Source organism: Chiloscyllium plagiosum, unplaced genomic scaffold (assembly GCF_037043375.1).
Source record: "Chiloscyllium plagiosum isolate Xiang-an unplaced genomic scaffold, Cpla_swu_hap1 HiC_scaffold_30, whole genome shotgun sequence".
Taxonomy (NCBI): domain Eukaryota; kingdom Metazoa; phylum Chordata; class Chondrichthyes; order Orectolobiformes; family Hemiscylliidae; genus Chiloscyllium; species Chiloscyllium plagiosum.
In genome coordinates this window covers 34,736,013-34,750,940 of record NW_028270168.1, presented here as the reverse complement: position 1 = coordinate 34,750,940, position 14,928 = coordinate 34,736,013, and the positions used below count along the sequence as shown (strand labels likewise).

Here is a 14,928-nt window from a genome sequence, read left to right as displayed (position 1 = left end):
AGGAAGTTAAGGAGAGTATTAAGTTGAAAGAAAAAGCATATAAGTGGGCCAAAGTTAGTGATAGCACCAAAGACTGGGATAAATTCAAGGTTCAGTAATGGAGAACTAAAAATACAATAAAGACAGAAAATATACTGCAAATATATACAATTATATAAATATATATTCACAAAAATATTATAAATAAATATATAAAAAGGAAGAGTGAAGCCAAAGTGAATAAAGGCCCCTTAGAAAATAAGTCTGGGCATACAATTTTGGTGAACAAGGAAATGGCAGAGGAGTTGAACAGATATTTTGTATGAGTCTTTATGTGGAAAATACTTCCTATTAATTTTGAAGAATACATGGGAGGAATCAAATACCATTACTATCACTAAAGCAGTAATATTAGACAAATTAATGGGGCTAAAAGAAAGTACGTCCTCTGGCCCTGATAGCTTGCATCCCAGGATCCCAAAAGAGGGAACTACAAAGATAATGGATGCATTGGTTATAATTTTCTAAAAATGGTTGGCTTCTAGAGAGGGAGTAGAGAATTGGAAAAATGCTAATGTGACCTCCTTATTCAAAAAGGAAAACCATAGGATGATTAGCCTAACACCTATTATTGCGAAGTATCAACTTAATTATTAAAAAAAAAGTAATAGCAGAATGTTTGGAAAATCATAACCTAATCAAGCAGACTCATCATGGCTTCAAGAAAGGGAATTCATGTCTGATTATGAGACATTTTTTGAGGAAATCTCAACCAGAGTGGATAGAAGGGAACAAGAAGATGTGTTGTATTTGGACTTCCAGAAGGCATTCGGCAAAGTAACTCACAATAGGTTAAGTCACAAGATAGTAGTCCACAGTGCTGGAGGTAGTACATTGGCTACCAAAACAGAAATCACTGGAGATTTTCAGCAGGTCTCACGGTATCTGTGGAAAGAAAGCAGAGTTCACATACCTTTTCTTGGGATCACTGGACCCATAATGTTAACTTTGTTTTCTCTCCACAGATGCTGCCTGGCATGCTGATTTTCTCTCATAGTTTTAATTTTTGTGTCTGATTTCCAGAACCTCCAGTGATTTGGTTTAGAGAATTGGTTAATTGGCTGGAAACACCAAAAGGGAATAAAAGTGTTCTTTCTCAGGTTGGTAACCCTTGACCAGAGGGATCAGTGCTGGGTCTGCAGGTGTATACGATATATATTAATGATTTAGAGGAAGGAAGCAAGTGTAATGGAGCCAAATTTGCAGCGCACGCAAAAATAGGCAGAAAAGCAGGTCGCAAGAGAGATGCAAACTATTTAGAGTGGGATATTGAAAGATTAAGTAAGTGCGCAAAATGTTGTCAAATGCAGTATCATGGATTCTGGGTAATCCAAGATGGAGGACGGGAAACATTTCTGGCTGTAAGAGCTGCTCCTTTTTTTGAGGTATTTTAGGTAATGGAGGTGATTTCCTTGAATTCCAGGAGCAGCAATTACTGTTTTATATGCTGTTGCATTGTTTTGGAACTTTGGAAAAAAAAAGTCAAAAAAACATCAGTTTAAAAGGGAGAAGAGCAGACAAAGGAAGCACATGGTGAGGACAGTGCAGGAGAGAGAGAGAACCTGCACAGTTACCGCCTTTGCTGTTTGAATTAGTGTATCGCTGGACATCGGAGTGCATCTGGGAAAATTAACAAAACAGTGAAATTCACAACTAATCTTGGAGGAACTGTTGGGCGAAGTTCACAGCAGAGAATCAGATAAGTTAATTGTTGTTTTAAGTCTGTCCAAGGCAAAGGCTGCAGTAGTGAGTATAGTGGATTCTTTCCTGATTATATGTTTTTGGAGATAAGTCTCTTGATTAAACTCTAAATATAAACCATAGCTATTAATTTATCCTGAGGCAGTGTTGTAGAGGAATAAGATGGTGTTATTTTCTGGGTCTGTAAATTGTGAAGGAGCAAAAATTGCCTTTACAGTGATATGTACTTCTTGTCAGATGTGGGAGTTTAAAGAGAGTTTAAGGGTTACTGCGGATTATATCTGCCATAAATGCTGTTGGATGCAAATCTTATCAGATCGAGTGGATCGGTGGAGAGACAGATAGAAGCGATGAGGAATTTGCAACATCAACAGTATGTGATGGATGGCAGTTATAGGAAGGGTGGAAAGTCTCAGATACAGTCACATAGATGGGTTAACTCCAGGAAGGGTAAGAGAGGTAGGCAGCTAGTGCAGGGGTCTTTTGTGGATATACCCATTTCAAACAGGTATGCTGTTTTGGAAAATGTAGGGGGTGATGGATTCTCAGGGGAACGTAGCACAAACAGCCAAGTTTCTGATATTGAGACTGGCTCTAACGCAACATGGGGTACGTCGGCTTCCAAGAGATCAATTGTGTTAGGGGATTCTGTAGTCAGAGGTACAGACAGACGTTTCTGTGGCCAGCAGAGAAAAAGCAGAATGGTGTGTTGTTTCCCTGGTGCCAGGAGAAAGTGAGGTCTGCAGATGCTGGAGATCAAAGTTGAAACTTTATTGCTGGAACAGCACAGCAGGTCAGGCAGCATCCAGGGAACAGGAGATTCGACGTTTTGGGCACAGGCCCTTCTTCTCCTGAAGAAGGGCCTGTGCCCGAAACGTCGAATCTCCTGTTCCCTGGATGCTGCCTGACCTGCTGTGCTGTTCCAGCAATAAAGTTTCATTCCTGGTGCCAGGATCAAGGATGTCTCAGAGAGGGTGCAGAATGTTCTCACGGGGGAGAGGGGCCAGCAAGAGGTCATTGTCTACATTGGAACCAATGACATTGGAAGGGAAAAGGTTGAGACTCTGAGGGAGATTACAGAGAGTTAGGCAGAAATTTAAAAAGGAGGTCCTCAAGGGTACTAATATCTGGATTACTCCCGGTGCTACAAGCTAGTGAGGGCAGGAATAGGAGGATAGAGCAGATGAATGCATGGCTGAGGGGCTGGTGTATGGGACAAGGATTCACATTTTTGGATCATTGGAATCTCTCTTTTGGGGTAGAAGTGACGTGTACAAGAAGGACGGATTGCACCTAAATTGGAAGGGGACTAATATACTGGCAGGGAAATTTGCTCGAACAGCTCGGGAGGATTTAAACTAGTAAGGTAGGGGGGTGGGACCCAGGGAGATAGTGAGGAAAGAGATCAATCTGAGACTGCTACAGCTAAGAACAGAAGTGAATCAGTCAGGGCAGGCAGGGACAAGTTGGACTAATAAATTAAACTGCATTTATTTCAATGCAAGGGGCCTAACAGGGAAGGCAGATGAACTCAGGGCATGGTTAGGAACATGGGACTGGGATATCATAGCAATTATGGAAACATGGCTCAGGGATGGGCAGGACTGGCAGCTTCATATTCCAGGATACAAATGCTACAGGAAGGATAGAAAGGAAGGCACGAGAGGAGGGGGAGTGGCATTTTTGATAAGGTATAGCATTACAGCTGTGCTGAGGGAGGATATTCCCAGAAATACATCCAGCGATGTTATTTGGGTAGAACTGAGAAATAAGAAATGGATGATAACCTTATTGGGATTGTATTATAGACCCCCACAATAGTCAGAGGGAAATTGAGAAACAAACTTGGAAGGCAACCTCAGCTATCTGTAAGAATAATAGGGTAGTTATGGTAGGGGATTTTAACTTTCTAAACATCGACTGGGACTGCCATAGTGTTAATGGTTTAGATGGAGAGAAATTTTTTAAGTGTGTCCAAGACAATTTTCTGATTCAGTGTGTGGATATATCTCATAATTTTGTAAACCTCTTTAAGGTCATCCCTCAGCCTCCGACACTCCAGGGAAAACAGCCCAGCCTGTTCTGCCTCTCCCTATAGCTCAAATCCTCCAACCCTGGCAACATCCTTGTAAATCTTTTCTGAACGCTTTCAAGTTTCACAACATCTTTCCGATAGGAAGGAGACCAGAATTGCACACAATATTCCAACAGTGGCCTAACCAATGTCCTGTTCAGCTGCAACATGACCTCCCAACTCCTGTACTCAGTATTGTGACTAATAAAAGAAAGCATACCAAATGCCTTTGTCACTATCCTATCTACCTGTGACTCCATTTTCAAGGCACTATGAACCTGCACTCTAAGGTCTCTTTGTTCAGCAACACTCCCTAGGACCTTATCCATTAAGTGTATAAGTCCTGTTAAGATTTACTTTCCCAAAATGCAGCACCTTGCATTAATCTAAATTAAATTCCATCTGCCACTGCTCAGCCCATTGGCCCATCTGGTCAATATCCTGGTGTAATCTGAGGTAACCCTCTTCGCTGTCCACTACACCTCCAATTTTGGTGTCATTTGCAAACTTACTAACTCTTATGCTCACATCCAAATCATTTATGTAAATGACAAAAAGTTGAGGACCCAGCACCGATCCTTGTGGCACTCCACTGGTCACAGGCCTCCAGTCTGAAAAACAACCCTCCACCACTACCCTCTGTCTTCTACCTTTGAGCCAGTTCTGTATCTAAATAGCTAGTTCTCCCTGTATTCCAAAAGATCTAACCTTGCTAATCAGTCTCCCATGGGGAACCTTGTCGAATGCCTTACTGAAGTCCATATAGATCACATCTACTGCTCTGCCCTCATCAATCCTCTTTGTTACTTCTTCAAAAACTCAATTAAGTTTGTGAGACATGATTTCCCACGCACAAAGCCATGCTGACTATCCTTAACCAGTCCTTGCCTTTCCAAATATATGTACATCCTGTCCCTCAGGATTCCCTCCAACAACTTGCCCACCACCGACGTCAGGCTTACTGGTCTATAGTTCCCTGGCTGTCCTTACCACCCTTCCTAAGCAGTGGAACCACATTTGCCAACCTCCAGTCTTCTGACACCTCACCTGTGACTATCAATGATACACATATCTCAGCAAGAGACCCAGCAATCACTCCTTTAGCTTCCTACAGAGTTCTAGGGTACACTTGATCAGGTCCTGTGGATTTATCCAAATTAACCTGTTTCAACACATCCAGCACTTCCTCTATATGTTTTTGCTTTGTGTGTTTGACCATCTACCTGTGAGTAAAATGATTTATAATGATTTTTAAACAAAATTATACAGTACCATTTAATAGGCATTTGATACAAATTATAATTTACTGCTATATTAAATACTTCCAAAACTTTAAAATATGCCTAGTCGTACCTGTGTAACTGAGGTATTAAAATCTTACAGTTCCCACTGAGGTGCTGTTCAAGGTAGGATGAGGAAGAAAGTCAGATGGGAAGGTATCAAGCAGGTGGGTCAATGCATTCCTATATCTGGTTGATCTTCCTGGAGTTGTGGTAAAATTGACAGTCTACAAACAGCATTGTAGACTGTGGCTTGCCAGAATGTTAGCTGATTTTCATGATTTAGAGTCAGGCCACTAGACCATCACCATTGCAGAGCCTTCTTACACCTCAGTATGCAATGAAAACTCCATAGTTTCAACTTAGATCATAGCCAGTTTTGTGGTTCATCTCGTGTAAAAATTTTCAGAAAATACATGCACATTTACATTTAAAACTCTGCAATATTTTATGCTGATTTAGCTCACAATGTCCAGTTTTCACTGGCATAACCGACAAAAAGAGATGAATATATAAGGATAAGGATGCATTAAAATTAATCATATTAGCAACTTGGAATAAACAGAGGTGTAATAAATTAGGGGTGGCACAGTGGTTAGCACTGCCGCCTCAGAGCACCAGGGTCCCAGGTTCGATTCCAGCCTCGGGTGACTCTCTGTGTGGAGTTTGCACATTCTCCCTGTGTCTGTGTGGGTTTCCTCGCACAGTCCAAAGATGGGCAGGTCAGGTGAATTTGTCATTGCTAAATTGCCCGTAGTATTAGGTGCATTAGTCTGAGGGAAATGGGTCTGGGTGGGTTATTCTTCGGAGGGTTGGTGTGGACTGGTTGTGCCAAAGGGCCTGTTTCTACACTGTAGGGAATCTAATGTAATCAAACCTCTAATCTTGAATGTTGCACTGATTAACTGAGCATAGTTTAAATTGATATAAAGATCAATATTACCTTCTGTGGATCAATTCTTGTCCATAAATCACAGATATCAGGTTTCTCCTGTAGTTTCAAATTGCAAAATCAAAATAGGTCTCCGGGCTCCTGGGTTAACACGAATCTGGCTGTGAATTTTAAGAGTGGCAAGGGAGTTGAGTGACTGTCCACAGAAGCGTTGAGGTTGAAAGGGCGTTGCCAGTTATTTTTAATTTGAATTGATTTCCTCTGAACTCACATGATATTGTTGTGAAATGAATGAAGTGAAACTGGCTCAGTACACAAGAAGTCATTATTGACATAGGAATAAAGAACAAATTGACAATTTGAAGGTCCGATCATTTTGGGGAATTTTAATTCAGGTGTGCAAAGTCCTGTTGGTTAGTCATAATGATATAGTTAATAAATTTGCTTCCTTTCAAACATATGATCATTTTATATGTTAGCATGCGATTTAGTTTTATATATACATATTCAAATGAAAGCAATGTGTAGGGTTGAGGTGGGTCTGGAAAGTGAAGTGAATCAGGCAGTAGGCATTCCCCTATGCGTGACAATGTTGTCATTGTCTGGTTTCGATTATCTGCATAGGCTCAATAAAAGAAAGACTGAGTGAATCCAGAGTATGATGGGAGAAAAGTAAGGATTCTACATAACCGATATAGTCCAGAAAGGCTGGAAATGAAAGAGAGAGGCTGGAAATGGAGAAGTCCTGGGCAATCCAGTGGGACTTCTACTAGTCACAAAGCATTTAATTTCTCTGCACTTCCTCTGGTTACCCTGTGCCAGTGAGAATACAAGGAAAGATACAGCTAAATAAACAAACGACCAGATACTTTGCAATGTATGTGACTGAACTATTTAGTGATTTATACATGCTGCAGACAGGAAACTGAAACTGAATCTGATTCCAAGACTGTTTATGTTTCAAAGCAAATTTCTGAAGAAACAAAACTAACAAAACTGAACATTTCAACTCCTCCTCCCACTCTGCTGAGAACATGCAGGTCCTGGGCCTCCTCCATCGCCACTCCCTTACTACCCGACGCCTGGAGGAAGAAGGCCTCATCTTCCTCCTCGGAACCCTTCAACCCCATGACATCAATGTGGACTTCATCAGTTTCCTTCGTTTGCCTTACCCCAGTTCCAACCTTCCAGCTCAGCACCTCCTCATGACCTGTCAATCTTCCTTCCCACCTATCTGCTCCATCCTCCTCTCTGACCTATCACCTTTACCCCACCTCCATCCACCAATTGCACTCTCAACCACTGCCACCCCGCCACCATTTATCTCTCCATCCCCCAGGCTTCCAGCCTCATTCCTGATGAAGGGCTTTTGCCCGAAACGTCGAATTTCCTACTCCTCAGACTCTGCCTGACCTGCTATGCTTTTCCAGTACCATTCTAATCTTGACTCTGATCGCCAGCATCTGCAGTACCCACTTCCACCTGCATGGGAGATCATGCCTCACAAATCTTTGATGAAGTGACCAGGAAGGTTGACGAGGGCAGGGTGGTAGACACAGTCTATATGGATTTTAGTTAGGGCTTTGATAAGTTTTCACATGGCAGGCTGCTCTGGAAGGTTAGAACGCATGAAATCCAGGGCGAGCTGGCAAATTGGATACACAATTGGCTTGATGGTGAGAAGCAAAGGGTAATAGTTGAAAGATACTTGTCAGACTGGAGGCCTGTGACGAGTGGAGTGCCTCAGGGGTCGGAGTTGAACCCATTGCTATTTGTTATCTATATCAATGATTTGGATGAGAATGTGCAAGGCATAATTAGTAAGTTTGCAGGTGTCACTAACATAGGAGATATCGTGGACAGTGAGGAAAGTTCTCAGAAATTCCATTGGGACCTGATCAGCTGAGGAAGTGGGTCGAGAAAGATGGATGTGTGAAATCTTGCATTTTGGAAAGTCAAATCGAGATAGGACCTTAAGGAGTGCAGTGGAACAGAGGGACCTTGGAGTTCAGGTGCATGGTTCTCTGATAGTGGAGTCACAGCTAGGTCAATGAAAAAGGCTTTTGGTGCACTGACCTTTATCAGTCAGGGCAATGAGTATCGAAATTGGGAAGTTATGTTGCAGTTTTACAGTATGTGGGTGAGGCCTCACTTGGAGTATTCTTTTCAGTTTTGGTCACCTTGTCAAGAGAACTATGTTATTAAACTGGAAAGAGTGCAGAAGAAATTTAGGAGGACTCTGCCTGGACTCAACGGTCTGAGTTATAGGGAGAGGTTGGACAAGTTAGGACTTTTGTCTTCAGAGCGTAGGAGACTGAGGGGGAACATATAGAAATGTTTGCGATCATGAGAGGCATGGATAGGGTGAATGCACTCAGTCTTTTTCCCTGGGTTGGGGAATCGAGGTCTAAAGGCCATCAGTTTAAGGTTAGAAGGGAAAGAATAAAACGGAACCCGAGGGGCAACCTTTTTACCCGGAGTGTAGTACCACATATGGAATGAGCTATCAGCAGATGTGGTTGAGGCAGGTACATTAACAACACTTAAAAGGCATTTGGACAAATAGATGAATAGGAAGGGATTAAAAGGATATGGGCCAAGTGCAGGGAAATGGGGTTAGTGTGGATGGACATTTTGGTCAGCATGGACCAGTTTGGGCCAAAGGGCCTGTCTCCGTGCTGTAGGACTCTATGACTCTGCCTGGACCTTGCAGCACTCACAACAGATTGAAAGTCCCAGATACACACCACTTCAGATGCTGCAAACTAAGAACTGCCCCTCAACTGATCATTTCCCATTTTGAAACAGCCACGGTTTTGTGGCAAACATGACATGTAATCCATCCACAGCAACATCCCATAAATGATCAATTAAGTTGCTTTGATAAAGTTGTTTTAGGATTAATTATTACTCAGCCATCATGATCCCACCTGTTACTTCTTACAATTGTGTCCTCTTCTTACAAGATATCAGATGAAATATTTTCAGCCGAGGATGGTAAGATTTGCTGCAGTATTACACGAGAAGTTTAGAGAGACCTATTTCAATGTTGGGAGTAACTCACTGCAACATTTATACATCTTCCAGGTGTCAAGGTGAATTTCTCATGAGAAGTAGCAAGTTACCTGTTCAGGAGAATTATTTCTTCTTAAATACATTATTGAGTGTACATCTAGTATACAAGTATGGACTTGTTGGGCTGAATGGCCTGTTTCAACACTGTAGGATTCTATTCTATTCTATCTAGCCTCATTACTAACAGCTTCCTAACTTCCCAAACATGCCAAACAAATTAGGCATTGAGAATTCTCGCTGTGTAAGTCAGAGTCAGTGACTTCAGTTCATCACTGGTGCTGAACAATTTCTATGTTCAACAACAAACAGCATCTCAGAACATAATCCATGGGTACCAGCTGCATGCACCGCCATCCATGGATATGGGCATCCAACAATTGTCACCCATCAGAATCCTCATGGCATCTCTTTGGTCCATTTGCAGGATTCGTAGGAAGCACAGTTCCACATTGTAGCACTTTCCAGCAATTAGCATTGAAAGGACACTTTGCTCATAAACACAGGCACCCAGCTCACAGATTGCACTGAGTCTACATCTCTGAGCTGTTTGCATGCTTTCTCACTTACAGCCTGCCTGCATATTTCCGTGCCTTGGCTTGCCTGTTGACTTAGTGACTTGCCTAAATACTACCAGTCCTGCTGCTTTAATGTGCTCAGTTGTGCAGAGATGAAGACAGGTTGCTTGTCAGGATGTGTCTGGCATGCAGGGCCATCTTGCTGTATGGTAACCCGGGATATCAATCTAACACCCGCAACATATGCCAGCAAACACCCTACATATTCATTCAACGAAGGAGCTTGACCTCACTGAAGCAAAGGGTATGGATGGCTCAAATGTTTGCACTGAAATCACGGATCCAGGTTCATTCTACTCTTGGGCGACTGTCTGTGTGGAGTTTGCACATTCTCCCCGTATCTGCGTGGGTTTCCTCCAGGAGCTCGGGTTTCCTCCACAATCCAAAAGATGTGATGGTTAGGTGAATTGGCTATGCTAATTTGCTCTAAATTGCGGAAGTATTTAGACACCAGAAGAAGTTCCAGAAACTAATTCCAGCTGTGTCAACTGAACAGGTATCTTTAAAATGGAGACAGAGTAGTCATTCACAAAGGTTTGAGTGTTTGTAACATTGTTGAGTGTTAAAAAGCATTTTCAAATAATCTTTGTCTATAGTGTAGTGTAATGTGGTTGGTGTTCTTTTATTTTCTGCATGCAATAAAATTTAAGGTTTTTTTTGTTAAAAGTACATTCGTAGCCTGTTGTAAATTTATTCAGAGAGTGATTATCATGGTAAATAGTTAATATGGTCAATCACGTAATTACTCTGAATCCGACTTAACTAGTTATACCACTTCAAGTTATTCTGACTAATTACTGCAGATGTAGAGTCTCCAAGACTTGTATGTCAACCATGAGACTTGTATTTTATGACATGTGCTTTATTTATGAAATATCCCAATTTTCTCAAGTTTCATACGAGGTGCTGTGAAATCTAATATAACTCCCTGTTTGATGTCAGTGTAAAAGGGAAAGAGGTGATACATGATAAAAACTACATCAAGGAGTTGTACTTCTGGAACACCTTTAATGTAACAAAGCAATCCATGTGGTTTCATAAAGGAAAGAGAAGGTATTAAACAGACTGATTAAAGTAATAAGATTAAAAAAGCATACCCTCATCATCAACATATAACAAAAATTAAGCTTATTATATTCAATGTACTTTCAGCATCTACAAATGCATGTCATTTTTATAAAATGTAGTCACAGAACTGAATGTCTGCATTGAGTCAGGGACTAATTAGAGAACGTGAGGACTGCAGATGCTGGGGATCAGGGCTGAAAATGTGTTGCTGGAAAAGCGCAGCAGATCAGGAAGCATCCACGGAGCAGGAGAATTCACGTTTCGGGCATGAGCCCTTCTTCAGGAATGAGGAGAGTGTGCCAAGCAGGCTAAGATAAAAGGTAGGGAGGAGGGACTTGGGGGAGGGGCGTTGGAAATGCAATAGATGGAAAGAGGTTAAGGTGAGGGTGATAGGCCGGAGTGGGGGTGGGGGCGGAGAGGTCGAGAAGAAGATTGCAGGTTAGGAAGGTGGTGCTGAGTTCGAGGGTTGGGACTGAGACAAGGTGGGGGGAGGTGAAATGAGGAAACTGGAGATATCTGAGTTCATCCCTTGTGGTTGGAGGGTTCCTAGGCGGAAGACGAGGCGCTCTTCCTCCAGCCACCGTGTTGCTATGGTCTGGCAATGGAGGAGTCCAAGGACCTGCATGTCCTTGATGGAGTGGGAGGGGGAGTTGAAGTGTTGAGCCATGGGGTGGTTGGGTTGGTTGACCAAGTGGATCATGAGAGATTCATGGAATCCAGGTAGCCCTATCCACACCTTCCTCTGCAATCGGCAATCCAAAGTTCAAATTATGTATTTAGAATTTACAGACTTTTTTTGCTTATTCTAGCCTCAGTAGCTTAATGAGGCTTTATTGCTTGCATGCTCCCCAGTGAAAAGATCCTTTCTTTTTAAAAAGAAAAGTCATTCAATAATATGGTGAACGAGTCAGGCACAACATTACAACTATTGAAAACTATCAGCATCATCAAATAAAATCTCTCACCTGTGCTAAATGTAGCAGACAAAATCAATGCAATATAGAACAGATGAAGCATCTTTCCACTACTTTTGAAGGTGTCTAATTCAAGAAATCCAGATTCTAGAAATATCTAGAATACAATACAATTTTCCTGCAGAAATCAAAACAAGAAATTATCTCAAAATGCAGCAAGAGAAATCCTGACTGCTGCATGGCAACATCTATTGGAAAAAAAGTTATAGAAACATGTAGAGTTGGTTTCAAATTCTTGTAATAAAAGCACAATTGCAAATTCTGTCAACAAAACTTTTTGGTGAATTGGTTGTTTGATAATAACTAAATGCACTTTCATTGAAATTGAGATGCATACTATCATCAGTTTATATCATGAAAATACAGCAGCTTCATCCTGTCCCCAAGATTTTATGCAGGAAGCAGATAGTTAGCCATGAAGTGGCATAACTGAAAGATATTTGAATTTACCATTGCATCTGCTCTACACCTAACTTTAATTTATTATTTGTGCTCAAATATCAGTAAACACGATTAGCTTCATTATTTTGACAAAAAGATATCTTCCTGATATTCTTTCTTACCTGTTTTTCATGTGTATCTCTTGATGCAACTTCTGCATTCCTTTTAAATATCACTCCTGTTATTACAGGGTTGCTACATTTCTGGGCACTGTAGTGCTAAATGCAGCTATCCCCGGATATCCGAAAATACAGCGTTCCTATGAAACCTTTCGTAAGCCAAAATGGCATAAAGTGAAGAAGCATTAATTTAAATGGGAAGACCTTTGCCCTTTCTCGTAAAAGCGAAAGAAGAGTCTTCGGATTTCTTTTGGTTAGCGAAAACAGGTACTAATGCAGGTCTTTTGTAAAAGCCTAGTGACATAAAACAATCTTTTGAAAAGTCAGGGATACTTGTACCACTATCTTCTAACTCCTCATTCTAACCCAGTTACTGCAGTCATGTCCCACCAAGACTCCCCATAACTCAGTCACCTCAGCTGCTATTCTGTTAAGATTGCACTCAAGAGCACATCTTGGTGAACACAGGAATGAGTGTCACCAAAACAGAAATTGCTGCAAAAGCTCAGCAGGTCTGGCAGTACCTGTGGACAGAAATCAGAATTAACATTTTGGATCGAGTGACCCTTCCTCAGAACTCAACAAGTGCCCCACGTTGCCAACACTCAGAAATGCTAGAGACAAGTTAGTGTTGAACACTGAATACTTTATTTTTGGAGAAATGTCCAGTGGTGATCAAGAACACTTCTGGATACAAAAAAAGCAGCAGTTATCAACTTCAATGACCCGGTTATACCAAAGAACAATGTCCTGAGATGTTATGAATATAGCATATATAAAATCTGTAAATATATAATGGAAAATTAATATTGCTAAAATGCAAACTGTAGAGTGGGAAATCACGAAGGCAAATTTCTCGTAAATATCCGAAGCATTACTTGATGAGTTGCAGTTGTCCAACCTCACCTTAACCGGCAGCCGTGTTCAATGGATGCATCTGCCCACACTCTGCAGCCGTGTGCAGAATATATGCTGTACAGCAAACCGACAAATTACACCTTGGGTCCTAATGCCCGCATCCTTATCATTCAATTCTTATCAAACATAATTCACAGATATTACTTCTTTTCCAGCGAAAACAGGCTGTCTCTAGTATTTTACAATTTCAGAATAGCAGAGAAGTCATAAAATGACACTTCATTTGTTCCCCCCATGTCCAATTTTTAATCGAGGTCCCAAGTGTTCCTCAAGAAATCGAACTAGCATCATTACTTTCAGTTTCGTTTCCTCTGAAATCCAACCGATGTCACCACCTGCCTTTTAATAGTCTATTTGTAAGCATGTCAATGTTGGGCTGTGTTTCTAATCTAGGACACTGGGTTGCACATTAATAACTCCAACTGAAATGAAAGCCAGTCAATTTAAATAACACATGGGTCACACTCAATTGTAGATTGACAACCGTTCGCGAAATGGAGAATGAATTACATTGTGTGTGGAAGGGGTGTCGGAAACTCATTTGTTCCAAAAATAAAGAGGCTGGGGCTATCTAGACCTAGGTTCACCTTAAGTTGTACTGATCTGCCCACTCCAAATATACAGCTTACTGGTGTCAGACTGGCCCAGTGTAGGGCAATAGAGACCACTAGGTTGACAGCAAGAATTGATTAAACTAATATTTCTGCAGTAACACTGGTTCAGAAAGGAAAGAATTGAAACTCTGCCATTCCTCAGTTGTTGTTCTGTTTTCAAAAAATACATTTCAAATTTTTCCATACTTTTTCAGCCTCACTCCTCTCTCACTCTAATTATGAGAGTTGGGTCTGCTAATTAAAGATGATATTGGAAAAATAGAGAGGGATGATCTTAATTCAGGAAACCAAGATTTGGAACCAGACTATATGCATAGTTCAGGAGGTCACACATTCAAGATTACAGGGGAGGTTCCAGAGGTCTGCTCAAACTCACGCTGGGCAGAAGTGGGTACTGCAGGTGTTGGAGAATAGAGTCAAGATTAGAGTGGTGCTAAAAAAAACACAGCAGGTCAGGCAGCATCCTCGGAGCGGGAAAATTGACTTTTCAGGCAAAAACCCCTTCATCAGGAATGAGGCTGGGAGCCTTGGTGTGGGGGTGGGGAGATAAAATGGGAGGAGGGGTGGGGCTGGGGACAAGGTAACTGAGAGTGCAATAGGTGTTTGGAGGTGGGGATGAAGGTGATAGGTTGGAGAGGAGGGTGGAGCGGATAGGTGGGAAGGAAGGTTGACAGGTGTAACAGGTCATGAGGATGGTGTTGAGCTGGAAGGTTGGAACTGGGCTAAAGTGGGGCAGGAATGAGGAAATTGCTGAAGTCAACATTGATGCCCTGGGGTTGAAGGGTCCCGAGGTGAAAGATGAGGCGTTCTTCCTCTAGCCGTCAGGTGGTGAGGGAGTGGTGGTGGAGGAGACCCAGAACCTACATGTCCCCGGTAGAGTGGAAGGGGGAGTTGAAATGTTAAGCCACGGGGCAGTGGTGTCGATTGGTGCTGGTGTCCCGGAGATGTTCCCTAAAGCACTCTGCAAGAAGGCGCCCAGTCTCCCCAGTGTAGAGTAGACTGCACCGGGAGCAATGGATACAATAAATGACATTGGTGGATGTGCAGGTGAAACTTTGATGGATGCAGGTGAAACTTTAATGGCTCCTTTGGGGCCTTGGACAAAGGTGAGGGGGGGAGGTGTGGGCGCAGGTTTTGCAATTTCTGCGGTGGCAAGGG

The 14,928-nt window shown here is 42.0% G+C and overlaps 1 protein-coding gene across 9 annotated transcripts in view; it reads right to left on the bottom strand.

Moving 5' to 3' along the window:
• The window catches only part of LOC122563715 (interferon alpha-inducible protein 27, mitochondrial-like), a 39,263-nt gene extending 25,055 nt beyond the window's left edge, over positions 1 to 14,208 (bottom strand). The window contains exons 1-3 of one of the 9 annotated variants that reach the window (XM_087976890.1): positions 11,670 to 14,208; positions 6,038 to 6,147; positions 826 to 924 (exon numbers count right to left, since the gene is read on the bottom strand). The gene's annotated coding sequence lies outside the window, so the exon portion shown is untranslated. Of the gene's footprint in view, positions 1 to 825; positions 925 to 6,037; positions 6,200 to 11,669 lie in introns of those variants that run through there. The other 8 variants (XM_087976888.1, XM_043717835.2, XM_087976889.1 and 5 more) reach the window with 8 other exon arrangements.
• Positions 14,209 to 14,928: the final 720 nt, after the last annotated feature.